A 15,879-nucleotide genomic window follows, 5' to 3' on the forward strand; every position below is an offset into this window, starting at 1 on the left:
TGATCTTCGTAATAGATGCAATATATACAAATATCACATTTGGCCGAATATAAAGACAGCTAGATTTTAATCAGCCAATACAGCAGGCAGGCTTTAGAAGTGGGTATTCAATAACTGACCATGTCCATGTAATTAACCAGATAATGGAAAAATTAGCCGGGTATGAAAAACCAATATGAATTGCATTTAAAGGACATGAACAAGCTTTTGATTCTGGTAAAATCTCAGCAGTAATGAAAGACTTCAATAACAAGGAATACAAGAATCTTGTGTTAGAACCTTTGAAGTAAAAGAAGTACATCAATCCTTAAAGTTCATATAGTGAGAACATTTTGATTGAGAAAAGGGTTACACAAGCAGATACATCTCTCTTAAACTATGCACTGTGTGCCTAAAAGATGATTTTAAGAACTTATATATGAAAAAAGAGGAATTATTTTGACTAGGTACACCTTAACAACTTAAAATTTGCAGATAACATAGTTGTGCCAATCATGGGAGGAATTGCAAAAGATGATAGCAGATTTAAATAGAGATAACAGAAATGTTGGACTGCATATGATTAGGTGTAAAGCTAAGATAATGCTCGTGTATATATATATATATATATATATATATATATATATATATATATATATATATATATAAATATATATAAATATATATATATATATATATATATATATATATATATATATATATATATATATATATATATATATATATATATATATACATATATACACACACACACACATATATATATATATATATATATATATATATATATATATATATATATATATATATATATATATATATATATATATATATATATGTGTGTGTATATATATATATATATATATATATGTGTATAATATATATATATATATATATATATATATATATATATATATATATATATATATATATATATATATATATATAATATATATATATATATATATATATATATCTACAGAGAAGTGGAAAAATATTCGAAGGGGAAAGTACATATAGGATTTGGAAGAGGGGTAGATCATTTTAATGAAAGGCTAGGAAGGACGGAGCGAGAAAAGGGTATCTATAAAATGTCCAAGTATAAGAAAATACAAAAAATGGTTTTGGTCAACTATAAATCATCAAGGAGACTGTTGGAGATATAATACAATAGGACAAAGACATTAGAAGGATGTGGAGAGAAGAGTTTGTACAACTATTGAATACTGAAAATAAAGAGACGCACAAGGAGAACCACAGAAGCTATAGAGATCAGTGATGGAGATTGGGAATGGAGAGATAGAGTTAGCATTGAGTAAAATAAAACATGATAAAGCTCCACATCCATCAGAGATTTGAAGTAAAATGGTCAAAATACAAGCTACAAGAGGGAAAAGAGTTGCTGCTGAAAAACATAAGAATGATATGGGGAGAGACAATAATGTCTCAAGACTAGGAAGAGAGTCTAATGGTATCTATATTTAATCAGGAATGTGATGTCATGGAATGTGTTGACTGTAAGGAAATTAAACTAATAGATCATGGTTTGAAAGTTTTTTAGAGGGCACAAGATGAGAGATTGAGAGAGATTGTATAGATTAAGAATGAGGTGTATGGATTCATAAATATGAGTGGGGCTGTGTATAACATCTAATGTATATAGTAAAGCAGATACACTGTAAAATACTTGAGACAACCAGAAGCTCCTCGTTTTGTTCTGTTGATCTAGGAAAGCTTATGATAGAAAAGTTTGAGAAATTTTGTTTTGGTTCTTAAGGTAGATGAAGGTCCAAGAGAAGTTAGTTAGAATGGTTGATATTATGTACAATACAACAAAACACAGACAAAAGTAATAATAGCAGTTAGGAAAACAGGAAACCTTGGAAGTGGGTGCTGGAATACACCAATGGTCATTATTGAACCCATTTTTATTTGTGCTGCCCATGGACGTTTTTAGTAAAGATATCAGAAATGAAATGTTGTGTGAGTTGCTATATCCAGAATATTTAGTGATTACACCTGAAATTGAGGAAGACTTACAGAGAAGAGTTTTACAGTCGCATGAGACTTGCAGAGGGGTGGCTCAAGGGTGAATGTAGTTAAGAATGAGGTTATGGTTGTCAATAAGGAAAGTAAGGCCAGGATAGCCACATATGAAAGTAAACTCGGTTATCTGAGCTTCTGGTTCCAAATTCTAAAAAAAAATAATTTTGAAATTGGATGCTATTCCAAGGTAAGGTATACATTAGGACTGAGTACCATGCTTCTCATAGGTCCTGCTTTGAATGAGGATGTCATGAGATTCGGGAAATTGAATTTTGTGGCGCTCATGACAACTTCTATAAGCGTTCGGTCTACTAGATTCTAGGTTTGGATGACAATATCTTTGATTGTCTTCTTGCCATTATAGGTAAGTTACAAGAAGATGCCAGAGAGGCCTAGTATGTTCTTGATAATGATTTCAATGCCCACTATAGGGAATGGTTAAATTCTGTTTCTTTGACTGATTCCCATGGCTTAAGAGCTTTCAACTTTGCCTTTGAATTAGGCTCTCAGCAACTCATAAGTAAAGCTACTCACAGGTCCATTAAGTGTTTAGACATGATTTAGAGAGTCTACTGTGGCATTATACGAAGCATGATTGGTTTTTCAGTTGCGATATCTGATCCTGTTTTGGTCTTAAGAAGTTAAGACTGAGCAGGCTTTTGCAGATGTGTCTTAATCCAATCCCCTGTCCTAAAGAACCGAGTTGAAGACAATCTCTGATTCAATGATGATTTTTTACATGCTTATTTTGGAAAACGAGGCCTATTATCAGATTACACTTGGAATATATATATCTACAGTTTATGCTTCAATTTGAAAGGTATACAATTAACATGGAAAAGAAACCGCTTTCATGTACAACTCAGCGTACAACACGAGCTTCATACACGTTCGTACACTGTAATGGCTCTGCTTTTTTGGATTATCACTTGTTCTTCTCTGTACTGTTAAAAGCCCATCTTGTGTTTTTATGCTTGCACAAGCTTTATCATGTTTGAGTCTTTTTAAGTTCTTACTCGTAAGTTATTGGATAGATATAAAATAATTTTTCAATTAATTTAGTTGCCTTCACTTTACCTGTGAGTTATCATCTAACTGTTTGCTCGGACATATGTGACCAGCAGAGTGTCTGCTCCCTCTGGCCTGACCCTCACTGCTGCGTCCTACATGTTTGAAGAAGCTGCCCTCTGAACCCGCCTCTTCGGCACTAGCCGCTTCAATGAAACTACTACCCTTCACCAGCGGAGAACTGTTCGTCTGGTTCCAGTGTCCTGAAGTCAAGTTATGCATCAAGGGCGTGAGACAGTCAAGCACAAAAGAAGATTATGTACATTCTAATGGCTATCCTCAAGGAAACTTTCCTGGATGTCTATGATCGGCTGTATGAGCAAGGGGTCACCCAAACAACGTACGACACCCTTAAAACATACTTCATCGAACTGTACACGCCATTGCAAGAGGCCCTAATGGAGTTATTTTTTCAGCTCTCTCAACAAATTTTTGGAGAACCAAATGGCCTCGCTCGCCTTCAGGGAAATGACCATTATCTCTCACCTGCAACTTTCTGCATTTGGCACTCCTCGTGAAGTGAATCTATTGCGTGCCCTTCAGGTACGGTGCCTAACCGAACCTGTATGTGCTGCCATCCCCGATGTCAATATTTTGCCCATGAAGGACCTGATGACCAAAGTCAATGCCATAATGTAAAGCCATTTCACTACCTTCAGGACCTCCATCAATGCTTCCACTCCCGATGAAGTGGACTATTCGACCAAGGATGACGTGAATGTAGAAGTACACAGACACTAACCCTGTGACTTGTTGAAGCGGCGACAAAACCGCCCACCACTCATCACTCGTTCCCACTTAAACCATTGACTTCTCAAGGCATTTACTGATGCCCATCGGATGCAGTCATACTTCTAACATTCCAGATTCAGTGGCAAATAAACGTTTAAGTAGGCTATCGCTTGTGGTGATGGCATCCTTTCACACAAGTCTTTTTTTTTCTTTCTTTTTTTTTACATGTTGCAGGTACCAGAGTGCAATTTTTTTTATATACAAGTGCTTGCACCTTGCCAAAGCCAATCGTAACACACCATATAGTCTTTCTAAATCTACCGACGTCCACTTGGTAGCAGCCAATGGATCTGGGATACCCAGCTACAGTTACAAAAACTAGACCATATCGTTTGGAAGTTTCAAATATGCTTGGAAGTTTCTTGTTGCTGATGTCTTATTGGTAATCCTAGGTGCGGATTTCCTCTTACATTACCAACTACTGGTCATTGTTTCCCACTGACTCCTAGTCAATGCTGAATCTTACTTGTCATCATTTGCCCAACCAGCTCCTTCCAAACTTACTGTACACATCAGTGCATCTGCGGATGCCTATGCTGACTTCCTCACATTATACCCATTACAGTTTTTATCACCATGCCAAGAGGACGAGGCCCCAGTGTTTGCCAGATTTAGGCATCAGGAACTGGATTATGTGGGGACTACAGTCACTTTAACATGCAGACAGAACCAGATCAAGAAAACAATGCCGACTTGACCTCCTATTTACACAAATCAAAGGTTTTCTACGTGCTAGACCTTCTGAAGGAATAAGCTCAGGTGCTTATGAACCCAAAAAGATATCCCTCAAAACTGCCATCACCAGCTCTTTCAGTACTTATACTTTCAATTACTCCAGCTTTGTCCTTTGTAATGCTGGGGTCACTTTTCACAGTCCCATGGACAGCATCTTAGGGGACCTTCCTTTCCGTGCATGTTACATAGACAACATACTTGCGCTCTACCGCCTACAACAGAAAAGTTTTGTAGTCTGGTACGATAAGTGTACCTATGACACCAATGAAGTATAGGGTACCGCATTACTCTTGAAAGAGTAGACCCCCTCCCTGAGAAGATACCAACCATTGAGAACTTTCTCTCACCCTCTCTCACCCTCGACTGTCAAAGCACTGCAATATTTCTTGGGCATGATCAACTATTATCACTGTTTCCTGCCACCCATCCCGTCAAACTTGCCCCCCATTATGCCTCCCTATCAAAACCTGCTGCTATCTTTTTCCACGCCCTCTGTATCTTTTCCTTCTTCCAATGCCAGCGATGTTGCTCTTGGGACAGCACTCAAGCAGGTGGTCAATGGCTTGCCCCGTCCATTGGCCTTCTTCAAAAGAAAAAATTCCAAGGTTGAATCATGAAATATTAGCTTCGACTTGGAATTACTGGCGGTGCTCTTAGCTGTCCGCCACTTTTGCAACTTCTTGGGAGGTATGCCCCCCGTTCGTCATTTGCATAGACCACAGGCCTCTTGTGCACCCCTACTCTCTACGGTCCGACGTCTGGTCCACCAGTCAACGCCAACATCTCTCTGCTAGTGCTGAATACAATTGTACCCTTAAGAACGTTCCTGGGAAAATGGATCTTGTTGCCGATGCCCTTTCAAGAAACACATTGGTTGCCACTCAACTGGGATTTTATTACAATGCCTTGGCAAAACCCCAACAAAAAGATCCCGATTACCAAACATGTTGGACATTCTGTACATCTCTCTAATGGTAGGATGTCCCGCTTGACGACTCTAACGCCACCCTCCTCTGTGATGTCAGTACTGGTAGAACTAGAACATGGATACATGCTTCTATGTGCTGACTGGTGTTTACTTTTATTCGAGTCATTTTACATCCCTCGCGCCATTCTACCACACAGCTACTTAAATCAAAACACATTTGGCGTAGCATTACTAGGAATAATAAGGATTTCGTCCGCTCATCTACTCCCTGCCAAACCTCAAAAGTACACCGACACACTGATTCAGAAGAGGGCACCTTTCCTAAACCTCAGCGGCGCTTTGTCCACATTCACGTTAATATAGTATGTCCTCTACCAATATGACAAGGACTTATTCATTACCTTTTTACCGTCATGACCCGCTCAGCTTGTTAGCATGAAGCCATTCCCATGGAAACTGCATCCTGCGCTCTGTGTGCCTTAGCCATACTCTCAGGATGGATAATGAGATTTGGTATCCATGAGCATATGACTTTTGACAGAGGTACCACTTTCACCCCTCATCTGTGGACATCATTAGTCAATCTCCAGGGAATCACCCTATATCAGATAACCACCAAAAACTATGCTGCCAATGGATTGGTGGACCATTTTTTTTTACCCTATTAGCAGCTTTGAATTCCCGCTGCAAATACTCCAACTGGTTTATTAATTTTCCCTGAGTTCTCCTGGGACTAGGGACTATTCCTAATGATACCCTGGATATCTCAGCTGCTTAAATGGTATATGGCAACCTCTTGGGCGTCCCTGCTGACTTTTTTCCATCTGCACCCTTCTCCGACAATCTCCAGAGCCTATGTCAAGTTGCGGGAAAATATAGTCCATGTTGCATGCCTTACATTCCCCACTAAGCAACACATACTGATAGATCTGCATTTGGCAACCAACTTTTTCCTACGCAATGACACTATCAAGCCACCCCTAACATTTCTTTACACAGGTCCTTTTCTCGGAATCTGTCATACCCTGAAGGCTTTCAGCATCAAAATTTGTGGCAAAGTAGAGTGGGACTCCCAATTATAATTTTCTAACTATCACACGCTCTTCTCTGCACTCTTAACCCTGGATAGGTACGCTCCTCGGACACCCCTTTAAGGGTATACTCGGACGCGCGCGACCCCGACGCAAAAAAAAAATTCTTGAAAAATCAGTTTTTGCAGTAACCTCCTTTTTTCTTTTGCCAAAAAACACTTCAATGAATGCTTAAAACAACTGTAAAGATAAATACTACTCATCTGCAGAAAAACTATTTATTATAAATATTTTAAAAAATTAAGTAGAAAAAAAAGACCTTACATAAAAATTCATAAAAAAAAAGTTTATACATATATACACAAATCCTTTTAGGAATTGATTCTTGAATGTTTAGGACACATCTTGATGTATTTTGGATGAAGTCAGACCCAAGGAGGTGAAGATCTGAAATGAGAAAAAAAGGGTAACTTTTTTTGGCCAAAAAAATTTGTCCAAATTTCATGAATTTTTTTGGGTACCCAAATGAAATAGGAAGTGGCTAATTCTTTTAGGGAATAAACATATGTTATCCTAAAATAGAAATATGAAAAAAATCTTCATTATTTTGTAAATTACATTTATATCAGGGGCCATATCTAAAGGTAATTTTTTGAGTACTTAGAAATTTCGTAAAAAAATACATATATTTAATATATAATATGATATTTATGCAGGTAAAAATATACCAAAATATCACAAATTCTATGGGGAACAAGAATATATATAGATAGGGCAACTTACGCTTCGGATATGTCCACAAAATGGCCGCCAACCACACTGACTCTGACTCCCTAATCTGCCACTTGAAATGTAGGAAGGGTATGTCAATTTCAAGGTGTTATTTACTAATCTAATTATTCTTGGATATGCATAAAAATTGTATGGTGGGTTGCTGGATAATTGTCGATTATTTTTCGACTATAAAGTTAAAATTCTGACCCAAAAGATTTTTTTTGAAGGGAAATAAAATCGAAAAAAAAATGTAAAACAATAAAATATTTTAGCTAAAAAAATTTGATGATATTCAATCAAAAAAGAAGTAAACAAAATTTTCCGACAAATAAACATCTAGATGAATCATTACTCTGTGATAGTTCCTTAGTACGTAGTAATTTTGAAAGAAATGGGAACAAACGAAAAAATGGAACACATACCTATATATACGCCATATCTGGCTAAAAAGAAGATAGGCATGGGTAGCCAGATCATCTAGAAACACTTTCCAACACTATAAAAATATAAGTTTTGCGACACTACTTGCCAATTCCTTACGGTAACATGACTAAGCAAAAAAATGCAAAACAAATAAAAAGGGGCACTCGCGGAAAAATGGCTCGGAAAAATGGCTAACATTCTAATATATGGCATTTCAGAAAAAAAAATTCAGCCACGTGCTAGGCAAACCATCAAGGCACATTTTCCAACAAATAAACATCTAAATGAATCATTACTCTGTGATAGTTCCTTAGTACGTAGTAATTTTGAAAGAAATGGGAAAAAACGAAAAAATGGCAATCACAGGAAAATCGAACACATACCTATATATACGCCATATCTGGCTAAAAAAAAATATAGGCATGGGTAGCCAGATCATCTAGAAACACTTTCCAACACTATAAAATTATAAGTTTTGCGACAATACATGCCAATTCCTTACGGTAACATGACTAAGCAAAAAAATGCAAAACAGATAAAAAGGGGCACTCGCGGAAAAATGGCCATTCTAATATACGGCATTTCAGAAAAAAAAATTCAGCCACGTGCTAGGCAAACCATCAAAGCACATTTTCCGACAAATAAACATATAAATGAATCATTACTCTGTGATAGTTCCTTAGTATGTAGTAATTTTGAAAGAAATGGGAAAAAACGAAAAAATGGCAATCACAGGAAAATCGAACACATACCTATATATACGCCATATCTGGCTAAAAAAAAAGATAGGCATGGGTAGCCAGATCATCTAGAAACACTTTCCAACACTATAAAATTATAAGTTTTGCGACACTACATGCCAATTCCTTACGGTAACATGACTAAGCAAAAAAATGCAAAACAGATAAAAAAGGGGCACTCGCGGAAAAATGGCCATTCTAATATACGGCATTTCAGAAAAAAAAAATTTCAGCCACGTGCTAGGCAAACCATCAAAGCACATTTTCCGACAAATAAACATATAAATGAATCATTACTCTGTGATAGTTCCTTAGTATGTAGTAATTTTGAAAGAAATGGGAAAAAACGAAAAATGGCAATCACAGGAAAATCGAACACATACCTATATATACGCCATATCTGGCTAAAAAAAAATATAGGCATGGGTAGCCACATCATCTAGAAACACTTTCCAACACTATAAAAATATAAGTTTTGCGACACTTCTTGCCAATTCCTTACGGTAACATGACTAAGTAAAAAAATTAAAAACAAATAAAAAGGGGCACTCGCGGAAAAATGGCCAACATTTTATTATACGCATTTCAGAAAAAAAAATTTCAGCCACGTGCTAGGGAAACCATCAAGGCACATTTTCCGACAAATAAACATCTAAATAAATCATTACTCTGTGATAGTTCCTTAGTACATAGTAATTTTGAAAGAAATGGGAAAAAACGAAAAAATGGCAATCACAGGAAAATCGAACACATACCTATATATACGCTATATCTGGCTAAAAAAAAATAGGCATGGGTAGCCAGATCATCTAGAAACACTTTCCAACACTCTGAAAATATAAGTTTTGCGACACTACTTGCCAATTCCTTACAGTAACATGACTAAGCAAAAAATGCAAAACAAATAAAAAGGGGCACTCGCGGAAAAATGCCCAACATTCTAATATATGGCATCTCATATAAAAAAAAAAGACATGCACGTGTTAGCCCAACCATCAAGGCACACTTTCTAACACATAAACATGAAAAAAAAATCAATAATATACGGCAATTCCTTACTACGTAGTAAATTTTTACAAATATTGAAAAAAAAAGAAAGAAATTGGCAACCGCAGTTAAATACCCAATATACCAATAACTACGTCGTATCTGACAAAAACAAAATCACGCATAGGTAGCCAGATCATCTAGACACACTTTCCAACACCAAAAAAGCAAATGTTTTACGACACTATTTGGCGATATCTTACGGAAAAATGACTTGGCAAAAAAATGAAAAAAAATGAAAAAGGGGCACTCGCGGTAAAAGACCCAACATTCTAATATACGGCATCTCAGATAAAAAAAAAGATATGCACGTGTTAGCCCAACCATCAAGGCACACTTTCTAACACATAAACCTGAAAAAAAAATCAATAATATACGGCAATTCCTAACTACGTAGTAATTTTTTACAAATATTGAAAAAAACAGAAATTGGCAACCGCAGTTAAATACCCAATATACCAATAACTACGTCGTATCTGACAAAAACAAAGTCACGCATGGGTAGCCAGATCATCTAGACACACTTTCCAACACTAAAAAAGCCAAAGTTTTACGACACTATTTGGCAATATCTTACGGAAAATGACTTGGCAAAAAAAGGGAAAAAAATGAAAAACGGGCACTCGCGGTAAAATGGTCCTCGTGGTGATGAACGACATTTTAACTAAAAAAAAAAAATCATGCACACGGTAGCCAAACAATCCACCAAGACTTTCCACAACTGATAACCTATACAAGTTGAACCATTCTACGACAATTTCATAATACGTAATAACTTTGATAATTATGCAAATTACCTTAGAAGGGTAAACTCGGTCGCGCTCGACCCCGACGGGTCTCAGAAATGGGGGAAGGAGTACAGCTACAGCAATGCACATCTGGACACTACTAGAGCGTGTAGGCGAGACACCTACTGCAGGTCGATCACCCACAAATTCAGTCACGGGGGTGAGTCACGTGAGAAAAACCTGTTTTTTTTGACGCTCGGGGTCGCGGACGACCCACCGTACCGTTCCAGGGTTAATACGCCATCTTGTGTTTCCGTCCTACCACAAGCTTTTTCTTGTTCAGATTTGTTTTCTTTTTTTTCAAGTACTTGCTCGGAAGTTACTGTAAAAAACTCAATGATTATTTAATAAAGTGTAGTTGCATTTACCTAGTCTCTTAGTTATCACATAACTGCTCACTAGCACACCACTAACATAAGTGGTGGGCTACTCTAAATCTGCACTCTTCGGTTTATAAAGTAGTTCCAAAATTGTGAGCATGGACACCTTGGGGGCCCATGTAGCAAAATGTAGGGGGCATAAGCTGATGTTATGTCCAGATAAAACCCATTGGTTTGAGCAGGTAAGCTGCATGCGGAGGGAGCTCACAAGTCATTTCATGTTTCTACCATGCCTTGCTGCCACACTTATGAGTAACAGTGGATGTGTATTTTTTCTTGTTTTGAAATTATCTTTTTAATATCTAATTCGGTGTGCTTGATATAAATAAAACAGTGAAGATGTAAGATCATAATGGAGAAAAGGTCTGAAGCCTTAGTGTACGAATTGTCTTAAAATACCTACAGTTGAATAGCTAGGGCCCTTCATGCTTAAATTAAACCTGTGAACAAGTAAAGATCCCTCTTTCTTTATTTGGGAAGAATTGAGCAATGCTACAGTATTGGAGGAATCATTTATTGTATCCCTTGAGATAGCAAAGAAAAAGAAGCCTCATACAGTTGGGAGGAGTTAATTTTGCCTTATGTCAAAGCAATGGCAAAGGTTGTTATAGAAGGGATAAATTCTGAAAAGTTAGACATAATTTCTTTATCAAATGATACATTGTAATGCTGAATATCTTCGATATATGATGAGGTCAAAGAGCTGGTGATACAATTAATTAAAAGAGTGGATTATTTATTAGTAAGCTTGATGAGTTAACTGACATTCAATCATACAGACAACTCATGGCTTTTGTAAGATATATTCGTGATGAGAGCTTGAAGGAAGAATTCTTGTTTTGTAAGCCTCCTGATCAATCTACAAAAGATGGAGATGAAATGAAAAAATTATAGACTTTCTTTAAGCTGAATTCTTGACTGGGGCAATCTCTGTGGGAAGGTAAGGGACGGATGGGATTCCAGCCATGTATTGTTTTCATTCAGGTATGATTACAAGAGTCATACAAAAAGCACCAAATTATATTCCTCTTCAATGCATGATCAATAGACAAGCTCTTGCATTAAAAACAATACCTTCAGAATTAAAACATACTTTTAATACTATTATAATGATAGTTAACTGTAAAAGGTACTACGTTTAATACAAGCATATTCAAGAAAGTTCGCCAATATATAGATGGTGGTCATAAAGTAGATGGTTCGCAGTCTAGAGGAAACGTACCCTGGCAAGTATATGAGCTAAAGAAAAGTAACCCTCTTCCCCAAGATTGAAAAAAAAAAATACTGTCAGTATGGTGTTCAGACGGCCTCATAATGAGACTTGCCTACCTTGTTGACATATTTAAACAGTTGAACACACTGAACATGGAAATCAAAGGGAAAATAGCTTGATAATTAATTTTGTTGCCAGAATCAAAGGTTTCATTCTTAAAATGAAGAATTACAACCGAAAAGTTGGAATGTGAAACTTTTCAGGTTTGGAAACTTTCAGCAATAGCAACGGAATATGATGCGGCCACATACAACCTGATTACTCAACGTTTGGTGGAATTAAAAGGGGAATTTAAAAGAGGCTTTCCAGATATCCAAAGCCAAACCCCTTAAGCTAGTAAGGGTTCTCTCGCTGCTCCAATGACATGCATTTCTGATGACATTGATCATGGCCAATGTAAGCTATTGCCACATCAAGAAAATTCAGAAACCAAGCAAGATGAAGTTTGACAGGAGTCACTCACAGCATTTTGGCCATTAATGGACGCTTCATATAAAACATATGTGTCTTGGATTTTCACCCCCTCCTATATTCATCAACTTATTCATGTGAGGCTCCGTTCTTATGAATACTTCACATTAAAACTATATACTGTAAAAGACTTGATTTGAAGCATGAACCAAGGAGTGCTTTAAGTAAAACAACACCAAGAATAAAGAACCTGGTTGATAATCGTCAAATTTGCGCAACACACCGATTGGAATAGGCATTTAAGTAAGGGAACATGAACCTGTTTATGAACATTCAGGTGCATCTCCTCATACCATTCAGGTGGGAGCAGTTATGTGGGTGGGTAATACAGATCATGGTTCTGACACTTAAATAAGATTCCATAAGATTCCTTATAATATAATCATTAGATATAGTTATTAGATTTGTGAATTCCAAATATCAGATATGATTTAGTAAAATTAGTACATTTTCAAATCCATTTAATTTGATTTTATCTCTTTATTTACTTTAATATTTTTGGTGAAACAACTGTTTCAGATAATGCGATTTATGATCACACTCTATTTATGGATATATCTAAGAAAATATTTCTTTTTTTTTTCACTTGATTTACCTAATCTCATTTTAGTAATACAATTTGATTCAACGAAGATAAAATAGATATATCCTCATTTGTTAAAAAAAAATATATATAAATAAAAGAACACATATTGAGTCATTTCTATATGAACCTAATGGGTGTAGGGATGCAAACATTCACTGCAATCAAGGGTTATTGATGCACACTGTAGTTGAGGATCATCCATGATAAGTGGGTAACGACAAAACCAAGTTTGGAAACCACAAGCTGTAGACTAAACCGTTATTCCTTTACTTAAACCAGATGGCTGTGTTCCTCGTGGTCCAAAATAGAATGCATCTGTTTTGTTTGATGGGCTGAATAATGAGAAACTTGATCTTCCTCCTTTCTGATTTTCTAAGGCTAAACTAACTAGTTTAGCTTTTTATTCCTACGAAATGAAAAGCCTTTTAATGGTCCATAATGCTAGTGGAGCTCTAGACCAAAATAATATTTTTCTTTTGTTTCTCTTTTAGCTCCTATGTTATCTGTTATTTTCTGCTACTTAGTAAGGAGGTGTTTTTTTTTTTTAGCAATTGATGGAGAATTAAAAGTTTTACTCCATTTTGTAAACGTTTTGTGATAGCTATAGTCCCGCTGATAACCACCCAATTCGCATCCCTCCCCGTATTATCTGATGATTTTCAAGGTCTTTTGGAAAAACGTCTTAATGTGTATGCTAAATTTAATCATCTGTTTCCAAATTTGCAAATTGGTTTTCGTAAAGACCTCAGGGAATACGATGCACTTCCTAAAATCTCCAATGGTGTGAAGAAATCCATTGTTTGTGGTCGGTATTTCGTATAATTGACCTTAATGTTGGTGATGTCTTTGATTTTCGTTATCCAGGAGACCTCAAAATCTGGGATATATGTCAATTAGCCTCTGACAATTCGCCAGCCATAAATCGCCTCCAGCATTTAGCTGCGAACAATTCGCCAATGGTAACAACGCTAAAGGTGACAATTCACCATCAGATGATTTACAATTAAAGATTGAAACAAAAATCATGAGAACAAAATGAGACCTTTCCTTAAAAAAATATATGTACTTTCTCTGAAAAGGTTAGTCGTTCTGATCATAATTATGAAAATCCTTTATAAATATAAGTATACTCTATTTGATAAGTACCTACTGCACAATGTTAATTTTGTATTTATTTGATCTAAGACAAGTAATTTAATAAAATTTGTATGAGAATCGTCACAGGAGATAGGTATAAAATTTCATAGTCAACATTTTTGAAAACTATCAGATAAGACCAAAAAAACATAACAAGCAAAAGACTGGAAATGAGAATAAAATCCCAATGAGATGAAAGAAAATTAGCAGAACTATTCAAAACAATAAACAAACGAAAATACAAAGACATTCATAAAGATTGTCACAGGAGAATTAAGGAAATACAAAGGAAAGGAAGAAGAAGGAAATTTATGAAAACAAGACTTGGAATAGGGTGCCAATAGATGTAAATGGAAATGTTATCAACAAAAGGGGAGTGATAAGAAAAATGGGATACAATAGTGCTATAAGAAATATATTTCCCAATAGAAATAGTAAAAACATCTAAACAACTGCCAAAATTAATAGTAAAAGAAGTAAAAAAAAACATTGTAATGCACAAAAATAGACAAAGCTGCAGAAGATGGCCTAACAATTTATCTAGTAATAGAAGGAGGAAATTTCATAGTAGTAAAACTCCTTGAATTTTACTGATAATATTTGCGAGAATTCCCTAAAACTACAGCTTGACAACAAAACAATCCTTATACTAATTTGAAAAAAAAAAAAAAAACTGAAGTAAAAAAGTCCTGATAAATTACTTCCAAATATGTTCCCACTCGTAATAAACAAATTCTTAATTTTTTCAAGGATTATATTAGTCAGAATAGAAAAAGTTAGACTTTAATCAACCAAGGGAGCAGGCAAAATAAAAAATATATAGATCATGATAAAAGCAATATGAATAGCCTTCGTAGACTATAAGAAAGCTTTCGAATCTGTCAAAATCTCAGCATTAATGAAAATCCTTCAAGGGCATGTAATAGATTAATCTAACGTTAGAAAAAGGGTTAGGAAGGGAGATTCGACCTCTTTTAGATTATTTACAACATGCGTGGGAGAAGTGTAAAAAAAAAATGATAATAATTTGGGGAAATGCAGGATTTACTGTTTAAAATTTACCAGAACTATCTAGTAGATAAAAGGAGAAATTGAAAAAGGTGAAAGAAGATTTGAATACAGAAAGCAGAAATATAGGAATGAGAATGAATATGGGTAAAATTAACAAAATAATCAATGGAAATGCATTCCTTAATACTATGTTAGAAGTAAAGAAAACACGAATGTTTTTTTAATATCTATTACAAATATTTTGAAAAAATAATTATACGAAAATATATACATTCACAAAATAGACCATGAATTTATTTACAATTAACCTATAATATTTTGTTGACCTATATATTGAAGATAGATGATATGGGAACATCCATGCGAATTTTCAAGACCCCTGAATCAAAAACACCAAATACAGAAGAGTGGTGAAAAAAAGGAAATTATTTTTGGGGAAAAAAAACACTACTTTGAAAATGTCCCCTGTAATCCACCTTAATATTAAAATATTTCTATAATATCTTACATAATTGTGAATTGATCATTCTAGAATGTAAAGCAGGTAAATAAAATCTGAGTAATTAAAAGCTTCCAAAAAACCGATAAACAAAACTTTCTTCCGAGAGGGCCATTTGACATAAGGTATTTTTCTTATTACTCTCTCAGA

The sequence above is a fragment of the Palaemon carinicauda genome, chromosome 6 (assembly GCF_036898095.1).
Source record: "Palaemon carinicauda isolate YSFRI2023 chromosome 6, ASM3689809v2, whole genome shotgun sequence".
NCBI lineage: Eukaryota > Metazoa > Arthropoda > Malacostraca > Decapoda > Palaemonidae > Palaemon > Palaemon carinicauda.